This window comes from Euprymna scolopes, chromosome 10 (assembly GCF_053919585.1).
Source record: "Euprymna scolopes isolate OS-2025 chromosome 10, ASM5391958v1, whole genome shotgun sequence".
In the NCBI taxonomy this organism is placed as follows: Eukaryota; Metazoa; Mollusca; class Cephalopoda; order Sepiida; family Sepiolidae; genus Euprymna; species Euprymna scolopes.
The window spans coordinates 98,368,352-98,388,730 of record NC_136491.1 but is presented as its reverse complement, the minus strand read 5'-3'; the positions used below and the strand labels follow the sequence as shown (position 1 = coordinate 98,388,730).

At 29.8% G+C, this 20,379-nt stretch overlaps 1 pseudogene; it reads right to left on the bottom strand.

The window, feature by feature from the left end:
- Positions 1–19,867: 19,867 nt before the first annotated feature.
- LOC145286700 (U2 spliceosomal RNA) lies at positions 19,868–20,026 on the bottom strand (annotated as a pseudogene).
- Positions 20,027–20,379: the final 353 nt, after the last annotated feature.

The following is a 20,379-nucleotide window of genomic DNA, read 5'->3' as shown; positions in this document are numbered from 1 at the left end:
CCCCCCCCTCCCATCTAGCATGATGATATTATGATCGACGTTGTCCACAGCGAACAGCAGTGCAGTGTCTGGTCTATCTATGGTACTACCGAGTACATCCTGTGTGGTTCGCTGCAGACATTATCATATAATTCAAGGAATATACGGCCGAGCCAAAACAATGCCGGCAAAATATAGATGTTAATTTGTGCCCAAGAAGGCTAGAGTGCGTGGTGTACAGAGAATGGGGGAAAAACCCCCCAAAACAAATGAAATTGGAAGAAAGCAGGCGATATTGTTTTTTTTTTTTTTATGCGTGATATTTTTAAACAGCCGAGTTGGAGTTTAGAGATTACAATGTCGTGGAGGAGAGATTAGAAAAATGATGATTTAATAATAATAAAAAAAAATGTTAAGAAAGAGTTTTGTGAATTTAAAAAGAAACACAAAGTTAAGAAAATGTTTGGAGACTGCAATGTCGTAGGAGAAAAAAAATATGGTCGCATATAGTTTTCTGTCGAACGAAAAGATAAGTAAACGGATAAGTCTATATGTCTGTTGCCAAGATGGCCGGGAAAATGGTTGGATAATTCTAGTAATCGAGTAGATATCTCACTTCCGATACAATCCTCTACCTGTTTAAGAGCTAAATACGTCCCAAGATGGAGTACTATTGCCACATCTGGGAAGGAGCTACTCAGTGCACATTTTCCTCTCTGGACAGGGTACAAAACCGACTTCAAAATCTAGTGAACAATGTCTTTTTCTCCTCTTTGCTTCCCTTTGTTTTCATAGAAGAGACGTTGCAAGCCTATCTCTGTTCTATAGTTATTTTAGGTGCTCAACTGAACTTCACTCTATGCCCCCCCCTCCCGTAAAACATTTGCGGCAAACACCCGACCAGCTACAAATACTATGAGCCATTCACGTTACTCTTTATCCGTGTCTAAAACTAAACAAAACTTCTATAAGCAGAATTTTTTTTCTCAGAATTGCTCGTCTGTGGAGCACAATACTGCAGAGCTGTTTCCCAGCTGACTATGGTAATTTTCACATCCAACGTAAACAAGTTCTTGATGAGCCATCCTATAAAATAAATTCGCTTATCTAATTAACACTTATCCTTGAGCAGTCCCTGAGCCTTGATAAGCGCTGACTATATGGTAAAAAAAAATAATATTGACTTTGAAGTGTTTATAAATATAAATAATGTTGATTTTCATTCACTAGTTTTCATTTAATTCTTCTCTTGTTGCAGTCTAACATTAAATTGCTTATTTTGACTATATCCATGTATTTGTGTCTTTTTTGACTATATCCATGTATTTGTGTCTTTTTTGACTATATCCATGTATTTGTGTTTTTTTTGACTATATCCATGTATTTGTGTCTTTTTTTACTATATCCATGTATTTGTGTTTTTTTACTATATCCATGTATTTGTGTTTTTTTACTATATCCATGTATTTGTGTTTTTTTACTATATCCATGTATCTGTGTTGTTTTTTTTACTATATCCATGTATTTGTGTTTTTTACTATATCCATGTATTTGTGTGTTTTTTTTTACTATATCCATGTATTTGTGTTTTTTTTTTACTATATCCATGTATCTGTGTTGTTTTTTTGACTATATCCATGTATTTGTGTTATTTTTACTATATCCATGTATTTGTGTTTTTTTTTACTATATCCATGTATTTGTGTTTTTTTTACTATATCCATGTATCTGTGTTGTTTTTTTTTTTACTATATCCATGTATTTGTGTTTTTTTACTATATCCATGTATCTGTGTTGTTTTTTTGACTATATCCATGTATTTGTGTTTTTTTTTACTATATCCATGTATTTGTGTTTTTTTTACTATATCCATGTATTTGTGTTTTTTTTTTGTTTTTTGTTTTTTTACTATATTCACGTATTTGAGTTTATTATCTTGTTGGAAAGAAGAAGAAAGTTTTTCTATTCACCATGACAAAGAGAGCAAGCTTTTATTAACTGAACAAAACCACATGTCAAACGATAAAATCTAATATATAAACGTCTATATGTCTGTCTGTCCGTCTCCATATTTTAAAACTCTATCTCCTCTGAAACTAAAAATCGAAGAGCGGCGCTAGGGACCTCAAATTACTGGATTTTTTATGGACCGTTCTTTTATAGGTCTTTAGCCGAAAAAATAGTTTTAAAGGAGTCAAAATTGAAAAAAATCGTTTCACATTTTGTACATTCATCTTTGTTTATTTTTTTATTTTTAATCAGTTCATATGCGTATCACTTTGGTACAGTTGTAAGGTTACCAGCTTTGAATGTTACAGTTTTGTTTTCGGTTTCGATTCTAGCTGATGGCACCCAAATACTTTTTTTTTTACTATTGGGAAACAACATACTAAAAGTTAACCAAAATCTGATCGCCACAAAGGTCCTAACTATGACGTCATAAAACGATGACACCCATCGCGCTAAAAATAACCAATATTTCCATATTTCAAAGCTGTAGCTGTTGCTTACAGAAGAGTTTGTATTTTTTTATACTATATTTTGTGTATAACAATTTTTATACACAGTCGCATACTAGCTACATGGACCGGCGAGGTCATGACGTCATCAATTACGTCATGACATGCATGTACATTTCTAAAGATTATAGAATACACAGTTCATTTTAAGAATATCTCATCACTGAATAACCGTGTCAGTTCAATGTTGTTTATTTTCATCACCAGACACTGTTTCTTCACTCATGTCAGTCTGCCTTAGATTATCTGCCCTTGAGTTTGCGTTGCTTGCTTGAAAACCTCTTCATTGGAAAGAACATTCGCTGGAAGGTCGCAAGCATTGGACAATCAGTTGTTTATGCTGTATGTCCCAGGGCTGTAGTAGCTCCATTGCAGCTTGGGTTAGCAGTCCATGTAGAAAGTTCGGCTGCCTCCTCGACCGGCTGAAACGGCCAACAAAGTGGACCCTCTTAGGGGATTAAAGAATACCCTGGCAACATGACACTATTGGAATCTGTTATGCATTGAAATAAAAAAAAAAACTAATATGCTAAAAGATATATGAAAATAGAGATAATGCAGTAGAAGTTTTAGAGTTTTAATTTTGTAGAGGCAAGCTTCCAGGATGCCCTCATTGACTATGAAAGCAGTTATTGAGAAAAAAAGAAGACAATGACAGAGAGAAGAGAAGATGGAAACTTCGGCTGCCACCTCACAATTGCAACTACAAAAATTCTACCAACTGATTCTGTCGACGATTGTATAATGCACATCATTCGTATCGCATGAATAATGTGATTCTATTTTGGCATTGGTTTCACCGATATCTTTTATTTTGAATTCTTTATAGTAAGACATCAGGTACTTACAGGAGAGACCACGTGAAGGTTGCCAACATCGCAAATAAAAGTGTTTCTGCGGAACGAATTGGATTCAAACTTGACACACCATGTCCTTAACCTCTTAGCTCCAGTTACCTCGCTGTGTGCGCACCGTATAGATTGAAGAAAATCCTCGCTACGCTAATCCGATGCTAGACAGATCGGATATAAAAAGCACATTCTCCGCTGTTTCGCATCAGATAAACTAAGATAAACTTTAGAAGGCAGTAAAAAATATATCAGTATATATTTTTGATGGGGGGGGGGGTGATTATGTCATTCATAAAAAGCAGTCGGTATTCAACAAATGGGGGAAAATGTTTGAAAAGAGCCGCTCCTCTTTTTGACAAGTTTTTCTTGATTTGATATTCTTAATGATTTCTTCTCTTTAGTGGAAACCGTTATTAATTTTTAATTTAAAAGCGAAAAGCCCCAAAGAGAAATAAAGGTTCTAATTTGTCTCTGAATTCTGGACGCTCCTGAAAATATCCTCATATTCAGTGGTTAAATGAAAACCCCATTCCCATCCTCACAATAAAAAAAAAATAATTGAGCGCCGATAATGAAGATTTTCTGACCTTGAGATAAAACCAATGAAAGACTGAACTTTGAGGATAAAAACGAAAAGTATTACATAAAGAAATAAAAAGAAAATATATAAAAAAAGATGAAAAGAGAAAAAGAAAATTACAGAAAAAGAAAGAAAAAATTAAAAAAGAAGGAAACATACAAAAAGAGGATGAAAGGAAAATACAGAAGGAAGAAAATGAATTACAGAAAAATAAAGAAATTACATGAAAAGGAAGAAGAAAATAATGAAAAGGTAAGAAAACAAAAAAAGGAAGAAGGAAAAATTAAAAAGGGGAAAACTGAAGAAAATAAAGAAAATTAAAAAAAAACAGAGAAAAGATGCAAGGAAAAGAATAAAAAAATAAAGAAAATTATAGAAAAAGAAAAAAAATCAAGCAAAAATAAAAGAAAAAATATTACAGAAAAGAATGAAAATGAAAATGAAAAACAGAAAAAAGGAAAAGAAAAATTAAAAAGGAAGGATAAGACAAAAAAGAAAGAAATTCCAAATATATAGCAAAAGAAGGAAAAAATTCAAGAAAAGAATATTACAGAGAGAAAAGAAAATGAAAAAGAAAAAAAGGAAAAAGAGAAAAGAAAAGAGAAAAAAGGAATAGAAAGAAAAATTAAAAAAGGAAGAATAAGACGAAAAAGAAAAAAAATCCCAAATAAAAAAGGAAAGAAAAATACAGAAAAAGAAAGAAAAATTACAAATAGAGGAAAAAGAAAAGAAAGAAAATTTAAAAAGAAAAAAAGAAGAAAAAGAACAATTAAAAAAAGAAAAAAATGAAAGGAAAAATACGGAAAGAGACAGAAAGAAAATTTTAGTGAGAAGAATGAGAGAGAAAATTACAGAAATAGACAAAAATATTAAAAGGAAGGAGAAAAGAATAACAAAATGGAAAATTGCAGTAAGAGAAAGAAAGAAAAATTAATGAAACAAAATAAGAAAGGAAGAAAAAAGAGTACAAAAAAGACAAAAGGAAGAACACTACAGAAAGAGAATGAAAATTAAGATTACAAAGAAAATAAACGGAAGAAAAAGTTAAAGAAAATATTTAAAAAAAAAAAGCAGAAAGAAAAAGAAACAAGGACAGAAAATTAAAATAAGACAAATAATAATAATAATAAAAAGATAATTTATTTAATTATACATCCATAGATCTTTCGCTGAAACCCTATGCTAAAAGTAAAATAAAAACAGAAAGACATATTTTAACACGAAAAGAAATCTACATCTACCCCGTTTAAGGAAACTTTTAAAATCAGTTCGTTTAAGTATTGTTTAAACGAAAACTCCATTAAGTTATTGCCTGAAATCATAGCAAATATATTTGAAATGCTTCATAAAGAAAAAAAAGATAAAGATACATAGAGTTTTTTTTTTGTCTAACTGCCCATTATATATATATATATACATATATATAATTATATATATATATATATACAATTATATATATATATATATATGTATAGATATATATATACACACTAGCAGGGACACTCGACATTGTTCGGAATTGAATGAGCTATTGCACTTCCAATATTTTCATTTTATTCGCAATATATACTGATTAAGTTCGATCATTGTTTATAGTTGATCCATGCTAATGACGGGTTTTATCAGGAAACATCTGTACATGGATATATTTTATGCACATAAAAACATAAAAGAATACTTAAATATTTAATAAAACATTAATAATATTATAAATAAAATATAGGCCCCGTAAACAAAATAAGGCGACGTAAAAATAAAGGAGAAATAATCTCACCGCTTATGAAGCGAGAATCAAAACAAAATTAAGTAACGGTACAAAACTTCGTATACATCGCTAAAATAAAAACAACAAATCTTATATGATATATATATATATACACACACACACACACATATATATATATGTATGTATATATATGTATATATATATATTGTATATATATATTGTATATATATAGTATATATATTGTATATATAGTATATATATATATTGTATACATATATATTGTATATATATAGTATATATATAGTATATATATAGCATATATATAGTATATATATAATATATACATTGTATATATATAGTATATATATTGTATATATATAGTATATATATAATATATACATTGTATATATATATAGTATATATATTGTATATATATAGTATATATTGTATATATATAGTATATATATAGTATATATAGCATATGTATTGTATATATATATCTATATTGTATATATATAGTATATATACAGTATATATATATTGTATATATATAGTATATATAGTATATATATATACAGTATATATGTATATATTGTATATATATAGTATACATATAGTATATACATATATATATAGTATATATATTTTATATATATAGTATACATATAGTATATACATATACATATAGTATATATATATACATAGTATATATAATATATATATATACATATTATATATATATGTATGCATAGTATATATGTAATATATATATACATAGTATATATTTATGTATATATAGTATATATTGTATATATATACACTGTGTATATATAGTATACCTATAGTATATATGTATAGTATATATATATATATATACATAGTATACACATAATATATATATACATAGTATTTATATAATATATATACATAGTATATATATAATATATATACATAGTATATATATAATATATATACATAGTATATATATAATATATATACATAGTATATATATATAGAATATATATACATAGTATATATATAATATATATACATAGTATATATATATAGAATATATATACATAGTATATATATAATATATATACATAGTATATATATAACATATATACATAGTATATATATATATAACATATATACATAGTATATATATAACATATATACATAGTATATATATAACATATATACATAGTATATATATACCATATATACATAGTATATATATATACCATATATACATAGTATATATATACCATATATACATAGTATATATATAACATATATACATAGTATATATATAATATATATGCATAGTATATATATATAATATATATATACATAGTATATATACATTATATATATACATAGTATATATAATATATATAATATATACATAGTATATATATAATATATATAATATATATATACATAGTATATATATAATATATATACATAATATGAATATAATATATATATATACTATATATGCTATATATATAATATATATACATAGTATATATATATATAATATGTACATGCATAATATATATATATGCATAGTATATATTATATATACACATAGTAAATATATAATATATATGCACATAGTATATATATAATATATGCACATATTATATATATTATGTGCACATAGTATATATATAATATATATGCACATAGTATATATATAATATATATACATAGTATATATAATATATATATACATAGTATATATATAATATATATACAGTGTATATATAATATATATACAGTGTATATATTATATATATGCATAGTATATATACATAGAATACACATATATAATATATATATAATATATATATATATACATAGTATATAAAATATACATATATACATAGTATATATAATATATATATATATACATAGTATATATATAATATATATACATAGTATATATATAATATATATACATAGTATATATATAATATATATACATAGTATATATATAATATATATACATAGTATATATATAATATATATACATAGTATATATACATAGTATATATAAAATATATATACATAGTATATATACATAGTATATATAAAATATATATACATAATATATATACATAGTATATATAAAATATATATACATAGTATATATACATAGTATATATAAAATATATATGCATAGTATATTTATATAATATATATACATAGTATATATACATAGTATATATATAATATATATACATAGTATATATATAATTATACATACACATGGGATATATATTATATATACATAGTATACATATATACATAGTATATATATAATATTTATATGTATAGATAGCATATATAATATATATATACATAGTATATATATAGTATATATATAATATTTATATATATAGATAGCATGTATAATATACATAGTATATATAATATTTATATGTACATATTATATATATAAAATATATACATAGTATATATGCATAGTATATATATAATATATATATAGTTTATATAATATATACACATAGTATATATATAATATATATACATATATATAATATATATAGTATATATAATATATATAATGTATATAATATATATATAATGTATAATATATATAATATACATATAATATATATAATATATATAATGTATATATAATATATATAATATATAATATATAATGTATATATAATATAATATATCTATAATATATATAATATATACATATAATATATATAATGTAATATATATACTATTATATGTAATATAATGTATATAATATAATATATATATATTATATATAATATTTATAACGTAATATATATGATATATATAATATAATATACATATAACATAACATATAATGTAATATATATAATATTATATATATAATATATAATATATATATAATATATATATATATAATATATATAATATATATATAATATAATATATATATAATATTATATATATAATATAATATATATATACAATATATATAATATGTATATAATATAATATATGTATATAATATAATATATATATATAATATAATATATATATAATATAATATATATATAATATAATATACATATAATATATATAATATATATGATATAATATATATAATATAATATATATATAATATATATATTATAATATATGTATATAATATATAATATATGTATATAATATATATAATACATATATATATTATATATATGTATTATATATATAATATATCTATTCATCTATCTATATTTATATCTATAATATATAATATATATATATATGTATGTATATATAATTTAAAGGAGATTAGAACAATAGTCTAAAGAGCTGAGTGTATTTTAATGTATCAGTGAAATTACCAGTTTAATTAAAATACAGGAAATAGAAAGTGCTCGTTGTAATTTAGATATATAATAAGCTCGGTAGTTAAATGTCCTAGAGCTAATTCAATATTAAGTAATGTGATTTATAATTTAAAATTTAAAAATCCAATTTTAATTAAATTAAAAATCCGTTTCATAAGAAGGAACAACAACAAAATAAATTAACTGTACGATCGTTTCGGAAAACAATGTATATATATATATATATATATATATATATAGTACAAAAGAAAAAGCGAAAAAAGATAAAGCGGAATTTCATGTAATTTGGCTGTATCTTGCAAATGCATGCAGATCAGTTCCACACAAATTAATCCGAATGGCCCTTGAATTTTTAACTTCCTGAAGAAGGTGAGTGAAATTATTACGAAATATTTTCATTCAGCCTCCATGAAATTTACTGTAAAAAAACTATACCACAAAATGGCAAGCACTCGAGATCGGTATTATGATGAGGTGTGTGATTTGCGCACTTCTATTCGTTCTAGCAATGGAATTCATATTGCGTGGTGCAGCAAACACATCAAAAGGAGTGATGACTTCCGAGCAACTGAATCTTCCTCCATCCCGAGCTTTTATGGATGACATCACTATTCTTGTCCCATCCAAAAATGATGCCGATGCACTTCTACAAAAATACCATGACTTTTTTTTACATGGTGAGGATGAAGGTTAAACCAAAGAGAAGTCGAAGCCTTTCGTTAGTAAAACGATCTGTTAGGGAAATCCATTTCAAAATTGGGAGTGATCCCAATAATTAGGGAGATTCCGGTTAAACACCTTGGACGCATGTACTCAATCCCCTTGACTGATCAACATCGGGGTATAGAAATCCAAAAAGTAACTTCAAAGGGTCTTAAGTCAATTGAAAAGACAGATCTACCCGGAAGGATTAAGGCTTGGTGTTACCAACGTGGTCTAGTACCAAGCGAAATTGCACTATCTCGCGTTGAACGCATTCAACAGATGTGTAATACATACCTGCGAAAGTGGCTTGGAGTTCCTCCTTGTTTTTCGAAAGTAGGACTATATAATAATGCTGGAAACCTACAGCTGCCAATATCCTCCCTAGTGGAAGAGTTCAAAGCTGGAAAAGTGAGACTCCATATGATGATGAGGGACTCAGCCGACGAAATCATTAAAAAAATACACCCAGAAATAAAATCAGGGAGAAAATGGTCGGCCAGTAAGCCACACAGGAGGCGGAATATATATACATGAATAAAGGATATAATTGGCGTCACTCAATCTAACAGACCTGGACTAGGCAGTACGATTAACAAAATATTCTCTAAAGAGGGTCCAAAGGAAAAAAGAGATATGGTACTCGAAGAGGTCAGGGTGTTTGAGGAGGAGCAAAGAACAGCCGTTGCTGTCGCTCAGGCCAAACAATGTGCATGGACAAAATGGAATGACATCGAACCAATTAAGTTATCATGGAAATCATTAATTGCGATGGAACCATTGGCGATATCATTTCTTCTTCGTTCTACGTATGATCTTCTGCCTAATGCGACCAATCTAAAATTATGGGGGTATACCGATTCAGACCTGTGTTTTTCATGTAAATAAGATCGAGGCAATCTGCGCCATGTGCTATCCGCATGCCCCAAATTGCTTCAGTTGTACACATGTTGACATAGCCAGGTACTGGAGATAATTATTGAATTGCTGAGAACACAATGGAATCAGCAAACCAACAACCAGTGACATTCAAGGAACCCACAATCCAGTTTCACAAAGAAGGGGAACGTCCTGTGAAGAGGAAAAATTCTTAAGTGAAGCTGTTGAATGGGGCTAATGACTGGAAAATCTCGGCGGATCTGATTACAACTCTACAATTTCAAGCCCACATAATCCAAACGGAAAAACGACCAGGCATTGTAGCATGGTCTGACACAAAGAAGAGTGTCCTGATAGAATTGACTGTCCCCTGAGAGGAGAATGTAGAAGACGCACATGAACGAAAGAAAAATCGTTACGAAACACTACGTGCCGATTGCATAGAAAAGAATTGGAGGTGTGTTGTAATTCTTGTTGAGGTGGGTGTCGTGGGTTTCTAAGCCACTCAGTCATTTCGCTTCTTACAAAACTGGGAATAACCGGCCATAAGCTGAAAGCTGCCTCTAATCGACTTAAAACCAGAACTCAACAAGCGTCAGCTTGGATCTGGGCGAAGGAAAAAGGACTTCAGCGTGAACAGTCGTTAGAATTGAATTACCATCGCAGGTTAAAAAACAAAAATTAAAAGAACATTAAATAATTAATGTGAAAAAACATTCAAAATTAACCGTTACTTGGCAAAAAACAAAACAAAACAAACAACGTTAAATATTTATTTTTGTTTATGTGTTTATGTAGTTATTTACTGTATTGGTTTTATTTTCTTATTTATTTATAATTTAAAAAAAAATTTATTTATTTATTTTTAGTTTTAGTTTTTTTTTCATAAAATCACGAACAGTCTATTTCAACAGACTAACATTCATATGATCTGATATATTTTTCAAAGAATAAAATGCACTTCTCTAACGGCGGTTTTGTTTGATTTAAAAAAGACGCTGCATCAACTAAATTATCAACCTACAAGGGAAATAACTCAAATCTCAAAATATCTTATTCAAGAGAAAACGCTTGTGTTTTAATTTTGTTTTTCGCGTGTATTCTCACAAGTTCAATGTTAGTTTTTTTTTCTTTTTTCCTTTTTTTTCTCTCTTCTTTCTCTCTTTTTTTTTACCACAATTCCAAACGCGCCGTTTGTAACGGTCGCAAATTCGAAGGGCTCTGGTCGGATACATTCAGTAGGACAACCGACACTTGAAATACTTAAAAAAGACGATATTTTTACAATATTTTTTCCTCTGATTAAGTTTCTTTTTTGCTGTCTTTTTCGTGAATACTCTGCTCGGCAGCTAAGTTCTTAATTCTCATAGCTGCTGGTGGCACCAGAAGTGGCAGTCCTGTCCTGGTTGACAGCTGATGAGAGCAGGGTATTGAACATGCTTTCACATGTTCTATGATAATATATATATAGTATATATGTATTATATATAGTATATATTATATATAGTATATATATATTATATATATAGTATATAAATCATATATATATTATATATATTATATATATAGTATATACAATAATATATATATATAATGTACATATAAAGTGTATATATCTAATGTATATATGCATATAATGTACATATATAGTATATATATATCTAATGTATATATATATAATGTACATATATAGTATATATATCTAATGTATATATATATATAATGTACATATATAGTATATATATCTAATGTATATATATATATATATATAATGTACATATATATATAATGTACATATATATATATAATGTACATATATATATAATGTACATATATAGTATATATATATCTAATGTATATATATAATGTACATATATAGTATATATATATCTAATAATCTAATGTATATATATATATATATATATCTAATGTATATATAAATATAAAATGTACATATATAGTATATATATAAAATGTACATATATAGTATATATATAAAATGTACATATATATATATATATATATATAATTATGTCAGTCCCATTAAGATTTCAGTTCTTATTGCTGAGCACTCCAAGTTTAAATGTAATAAGTCGGTCAATAATCATAAGGTCACTGTCAACTCTCTTGACATTTACGCTTTATATGAATGTTAATTCCAACAATGTATTTCGCAGTTAACTTTGGCCATGCGGCTTGTTCCTTGCTAATAGAGTCACAGATGGCTTCGTGGCCAGGTTCGAATCTCTCGACCGACTGTAATCGTTACTTTCTTCACTGATGATTCCCAAAAGGATGAGACACTAGTGTCTATAGGTATTAAAATAATTATAGTGATAATTGCCACCCCCTTTAAGAACTCGCTAGTTAGTGTTGAGCACTCTAGTTGAAATGTAATAAATCGGCCACTTATGCTCACGTGTGCAGATCATGGGACTACTCCCAGCTATCTTAACATTTATGCTTTATATAAATGTTAACTGTTCATAAATGTTCAACTGTATTTCTCAAGGTTAACATTAGCCGCGTGGCTTGTTCCTTGCTAATGGAGTTAGAGATAGCTTCGTGGCCGCGTCCCGATCTCCCGTCTAGCTGTAATCGTAACTCTCTGCACTGATTATTCTCAAAAGATTAAACTCTAGTGTCTGTTGGTATTAAAATAATATATATATGTGCGTGTGTGTGTGTGTGTGAGAGAGAGAGAAAGAGAGGGTTAGGAAAATGAATGAAAGATTTTTCATTATTATAATTATTTGCTACTACTACTACTACTACTACTACTATTGCTACTAGTTATAATAATAGTCACGGCAATATTCATTTTTTAATGTACAGTGCGTTTTTATTTATAAACCTGGACGCACGGCATGCAAATTGATATGTCATGGATTCACACCATAACGAGACGATTTTGGCATTAGATTTTTTGACTAATTAGTTTTTTAAAATTAGTCATTATAGGAAAGAAGCACACTTAATGTGTCCTCATTATAGTTTGCTGAAAAAGAAAAACGTGTAAGAAATCTGTAATAAAAATGGTGTCACGAATTCAGATTTGAAGTTACATCAGTGGATTTCTTCTCTACTAAATAAATAAAATACAGAGAGAAATGGAAATAAAATACATAAAGGTGTAAAGAAGAAAAAAGATAAAAAAGACGCTAAAAGGAAGATAGGAATATAACTTCAATGTGATTGATTAGCGAACTAAAATAAACCTTACGGCCATATGTAAGGTAACCAAAAATGTCCTGTCTATTTTTAAAGAAAAGAAGGTGTAACCTTATACTTAGTCTTCGAGGTAATAATCATCAATGTCCAACACATTCTGTCAACGTTTCTCCACCTGTTTAATCCCCTTACGGTAGAACTCGGGTTTTTTCGACGCAATGAAGTTTGTGAGGGCTTGTCGCAAATCTGATTTATTTGTAAATGATTTCCCAAGAGATAGTAATCGGATGGTGAAAGGTCAGGTGAATAAGGTGGATAGCACAAAGTTTTCCACCATAGTTGTTGCATGTTGTTCATTCAATGGCTACCCCCCCCAAAAAAAGGAACCTAACTGTTTTTGGTTACCTAGGGCAAAAACACCACATAACACAAATTCTATGCATTATTGCCTGACAATTTCTTACGTGGATGAACCACAGAAGATTCCGCGTATGTTACTTACCATATACTCTCTCTCTCTCTCTCTCTCTCTCTCTCTCATATATATATATATGTCTTAAAAGTTTATATTTTCAAAACTATAGAGAAACAAATTTTACTCCCAGGTCCTTCGTTGTAAGTCAATAAAATCCTTGTAATAACTTCATCAGTTTTCTTCTAAGAATTTATGCTAGTTCTAATATTTGTATAAGGATCATCGCTTGTTTTCTATGAAAAACTGTTTTGATATATATATATATATATATATATATACTATCGGGCGGTCCGGAATTGCCCCGTCGTGAAATACGTTTAAATATGATATTTTGGTTAATGCAGATTTCGTATTTATTATTATATTATATTGGAACCAATATATAGCAATGATTTAAAAAGTTAAAAAAAAAAACAAAAAAAAAAAATAAAAAAACAATGACACCTGCACCACCATTGAAAATCGAAACCAAAACGTTCAGCTTACGATTTATTTTGTTCCTTTGGTGTTAATACCTGCTCTGTGAAGGCTAAAAATTGAAACATGGACCCATAGTTATTACGTTACGCATGCCTATTCTTAATGCCGCCGTTCGACCTTCATCTAGCAAATTTCATTTCTTTACTTTTCACATATTTGCGCCGATTTTTCTTGGCTAAAACACGAATATAAAGTTTCGTATGAGTTCGAATACCCTATATATTAAGTTTCATGTATGTAGACTAAAAACTGACAGAGGAGTTTGGTAAGCAAAATTTTTTAAACAAAATATATACGCATACATAAATATATACAAAAAGAGTTTTGTGTTTTCTATAACTTTTTACGCAAATATTACACAAGTATAAATCATGTAGAATATCTGCACGAATATAATATACTATAATTATACTATAATATACTATAATTATACTATAATATACTATAATATACAATAAATGAATAGTAAAATAAAGATGATCATCCCATAAGAAAACCGAAAAAAACTAATAGGGGATCAATTAAAATAAATGTATAAAATAATATGCAAATTAGCTATACCTTTTGCAGATGAATGCAATTCCACGACTCATATATAACAAAGTTGAATTTTCTTTTTAAATAAATTAAAAAAAGTGTTTATAATATGAATATCGATACACACACACAAAAAAACAGCCATTTAAGAATACGTGGGCGCTGTCTTCGGAATTACAACTAAGTCGGTTAACTAGCGTCTATGCAATGTCCATGACTTCCGCACGTGCGGACTCTCTAGATTGTCATTGTATTCGCCTAAATTCAGCGTTTAATAATTCTTAAGTCCCGTGGCATATATCTTCTTAAAATGTGTCAGGATCGAGGTTGTACCGTACTTTGGGGCAATTGCGCCAACTAGCTAAAAGTGCTCTTTGGGCAACCACGCACTTAAAGAGCACTTTTTTTTTTAGTTAGCGCAATTACCCCCGGATTTCATGCAATCACCCCAAAGTACGGTAAACCTTTGTTGGTGACTACAAAAACAACTAGCTTGGAAACAGTATTATGAGCACCTGCTCAATGAGGTGTTCTCTTGGGATGCTGACAAACTATCTGATGCTGATCCTCTTTTTGGTTTGCCTATTAAAATTTCGATGGAAATGAAAGCAGTGTCGATCGCTAAAATGAAAAACAATAAAGCAGTTGGAGCATGCTGCATTGTCGCAAATATGTTGAAAGCATCTGGAATGGCTGGTGTCGCGTTAGTTGCCCATCAAAAACTACAATATTCCATCTGACGGGAAGAATACTTTTATCGTCAAACTATGGTATTAACTAACACGTACCGAAATTGCTTGAGCAGGCTATGAAGTACATCTAGGGAAATATTGCAATCAGTGAAATGCAGTTTATCTTTACACCAAGACATGTCACAATGGATGTTATTTTTTTTTTATTCTCGGACAATTGCAGGAGAATATCTCAGTAAAAGCATGAAGCAAAATTATTCTTTACTTGTATCAGTCGTATTCAGGTGTGCTTACAAAACATTTGGAACGCATCGTTGCACGACGATAAAAACTGGCATTTAATTTGGGTCACCTTGTATGAATCTCGACAACTTCATAGAATAATGCCTCGTGGCGATCAAAACATTTGAAAGAAAACACTTGTCATTTTTTGGCAAATAATGTCAACGGAGCAAATGAAATTATTTCCGATTTTAAGGAAAAGCTTCTCTCAGAAACGTCATTTTTCCAATTAAGAAACTGCGGTGAAGCTTTTGCCTCGTTTTTTTTTTTCTATTCTATTTTGCATCATTTGGAATTTTGATTCCAGATATTTTTTTCTGCCATGAAAGTAATTGTTTAAACAATTGAATTACCGTTTGTCAGACTTGATTGATCCAAATATGAGCGTTTTATAAAGAAGTTAATCGCATTAAGGAACACGCAGCTGATTCTAAGGAAACATATACAAAACGCATCTGGGATGATAATACGTCAAGGTCTGATAACCATTTGGTCCCCTGTTCGACAACAATCGCCGACCCCAACGTTGTTTCCATGCTCTTCTCCTTCGTCTTCTCTTCTGACGGTGTCGTCGTTTCCCACATTGGCGACTGTCGAGGGGGGATGGGTTCACAATTATAAAAAATAAAATAAAACAACGTAAACTCCGACACATTCTTCAAATATCGGCTGCGCTCTGGGTGTGTATGTAATACTATCGACCCTCTAAACATCTACATCTACTATCGAGGTTGTGTTCGTCAGGCAGTTGATCAATTTCTCCATCTTCTCCGAGTCACGATCTATCTCAAACTCGCAACTGTCGTCAACTGGACACTGTCCTCATCTGTCGTAAACAAATGTCCGTAAATCGTCCCTACTGTCCCAAAATTTACAACCACACCTAAAACAGTCCATAAATTGACTCTAAATATATCTAACTTTTATGGTTGGTGTTTTGTCTGCCACATCTTGATTAACAATTCTATTTAGCTTCCTCTGTATACCTTGGTGAACAACTTTCTCTCCATTGTTCTGCTGATAAACACATTTCCTCTTACTAGTGTCACCACTTTTTTCGCTTTCTCCCTCACTTCCCAACATCGAAAGTACCACAAGGGAACATTTCACACCAGGCATAATTGTGCATCATTTACACAACTAGATCACGAAGTTACACGACCAGAAAAAAAATCCGAGAACATTAGCATGCTCTTATTCAACCGCCTCTTTCGGATGTGTGAATGTCACACTTTGTCTGGTAGAAGTAACCTGTGAATGAGACGATGTTGAACACGTTCGTTTGCATCCTCTATCCACGCACATGACTGATGTCAAACCGGCCTAAGTTAGGCGCTGGATAGGTTTGTACGGGTTTTGATATAGTTCGGTATAAAGTGAATTGTTTTGTTCTGTTTCCAGCCAGGAGAAACAAATAAATCTTCCCACAGAAAAATATTCTTATTTACTTGCCACCTCCCGAGGGCAAAGTTAGACACAAAGTCAATTGAGGTGGTGGAATTCAGCTCCCAGACAAGACTCACTAGAGGGAGAAAACATACCTATGCAGTCCCACCAACACTACCTTATAAATGAGCATGCTTTAACTGACAATAAATACCCCTAGTCTCCAAACGTATACGTTGTAGTAAGTAACAAGCTAAGGTGCGTGTCGCTCGTTTAAGATGAATTTAGCACTTGCTAAATAGCGAACCATCATTGTACTAATCGTCATCAACGACCATCTTAACTGGTGACCTCGACGTGATCTTAACGTACCACCTTCTGATCTGGAATACATTTGGTGATCGTAGATATCAACTATTTTAAAGTACATAAAGCATAGCATTAAAGTGTGTTTATTCATGGGATTTCTAACAAAACTAAGAAAGAATTTAAGAGTTCCGAGTGAGAGCGAAAAAAAAAAAACGCGCGAGTTTCATAATAAAATAGGAACGGGATGAAGCAATTGAGCCAAAAAGAAATGATGAAAGGGTAAAAGAAGAAAGAAAGAAAAAGGTAAAAACAAAATAAACGAAAGAAAAACGACGATGAAGAAAGAAAAGGGAGAGATAGAAGAAGGGGCAAACAAAGGAAAGAAAAAGACAAGAAAAAGTAAAAAAAAAAAAAACCAACAAAGAAAAGGAAGAAAAAATGTACAAGAAAAATAAAAAGAAAACAAAAAAAAGCGATAAAGAAATGTAGAAAAAGAAAGCACAAAAAGCTTGGAGAGAAAAGGGCAAGAAGAAATAAAGCTAAAAATGAAGTGGTCGACTATAGTTGGGAGCGACGCAAAGACTTCCTTTTATTAGCTGCTACACAAAGATATAGAGGAGGTCGTCACTCCATTTTTAGGATTGCTCCATTTGCCTTTAAAAAAATTTCAGAAATTTTATGATAAAATAATCATTAAATAAATTAAACACAAGCCCATTTAAAAGTGTGCGAAGGGAGGATCTATGGTTATCCTTGTCACTGTACCTAATATTTATCGAACATTTTCCTAGCTAGAATCCTCAATCACCATAATACCACATTCACTCCAATGGTCGTCCTATTTAAGATTCCCAAATAATAAATATATGCATATATAAATCGTTTTTTATTAAGAATATTTTCATTTTATCGTAGAGTGGGAGGGGGACAAAAAAAAAAAAAAAGGAAAACGGTGTTAGTAAGATCCTCTCAAACCTTGCTAAATGATAAACTATCCACTCTTTTTCGGCTTGTTTGGAACCGAAAACAAGTAGACCTTCGCATTTTCTCTTTATAATGTTGAGGGTTTAGCAAGGGGTATCAAGTGGTATGACTAGACCGAGGATTGAACCCTGATCTCCCTGACTATTAGTGAACACTCTTACCATTATGCCAAATGGAAAACGATGGGAAAAAGGCAGTAAATAAAGAAAGAAAAATCAAAAGACAAAAAAGAAGAAAACAAAAGAAAAAGAAGAAAAAGAAAAGAAGAAGAAGAAGAAGAAGAAGGAAAGAACTCACTGCCAGTGAGTGTAACAAATCCCTTTGGTACATGACGTCATTAATAATCCTGTATGCAAAGTCACGCTTCACTGAAAATTGCGATGATATCAATAGTTGAACAAAAAGTCAAATATGGAGATTAAATAATGTTCGATGTCGAACAAAAGTTTTGAAAAAACAAACAAACAAAAAACAAAAAAAACAAAAAACGTTCAAGTCATGAGGATGGACTTAAAAAGAAATGACAGCTCCAAAGAAAATAATATTAAAACATATTTGAAAGGACAACATGTTTGGAAGATTAAAATCTCGAATCACCGAAATTAAACAATGGAAAATGTGTTTAGCTGTCAGATTTTGCATGTTAAGGTGATACTTTTGTTGTTGCTTCAATGAAAAATAGAACTAGAATCTTAAAAACTCTATATAATAACACGCCGAGGAGAGTCAAGGAGAATGGAAAGACCGAGGAGAGAAAGCACTAACAAGACCTCCACTGGATGAGTGCGAAAGGACTGAGACCTTAGGGAAACTTAGTGACATCCAAATTCCAGTGAAGATTAATGGACGATACCAACCAAAAATCAATGATAAATGGTTATTGTGATAATGCAAACTAATTTGCAAAGATTATCGAAAGAGGTAGTAAGTACTGGAAATCTGGGTAGACTTGTCACTCAAACTCCAGGGAACGCCACAGGTTGGTCTTATATGTGGGGTTGCCCCCACATAGGTCTTTGCTTGCAGTATCTTCCAGAACAGATACTACACTTTGATCTTGGCCAAAAGGCCAAGAAAAGGGTATTTATTTGCTACCCAACCGAGCAAATTAGACACAAGGCCAATTTTTAATGTGAGGAGTGAAGGGGAAATGGAGACCAGATCCCCGGGGAGTAGAGGAGCTGGATAGTGACAGTTGGTATGAAAGGTTGCCCCTACAGTGACCAAGGTCTTATATGTGGGGTTGGTATTTATTTGCTCCCCCACCGAGCAAATTAGGCACAAGGCCGATTTTTAATGCGAGGAGTGAAGGGGAAATAGGGACCAACTCCTCGGGGAGTAGGGGGGCTGGGTAGTGACAATTGGTATGAATGGTTGCCCCTACATTGACCAAGTTAGAAAAAAAACTGAGAACAGCATCTATTAACAACAGACC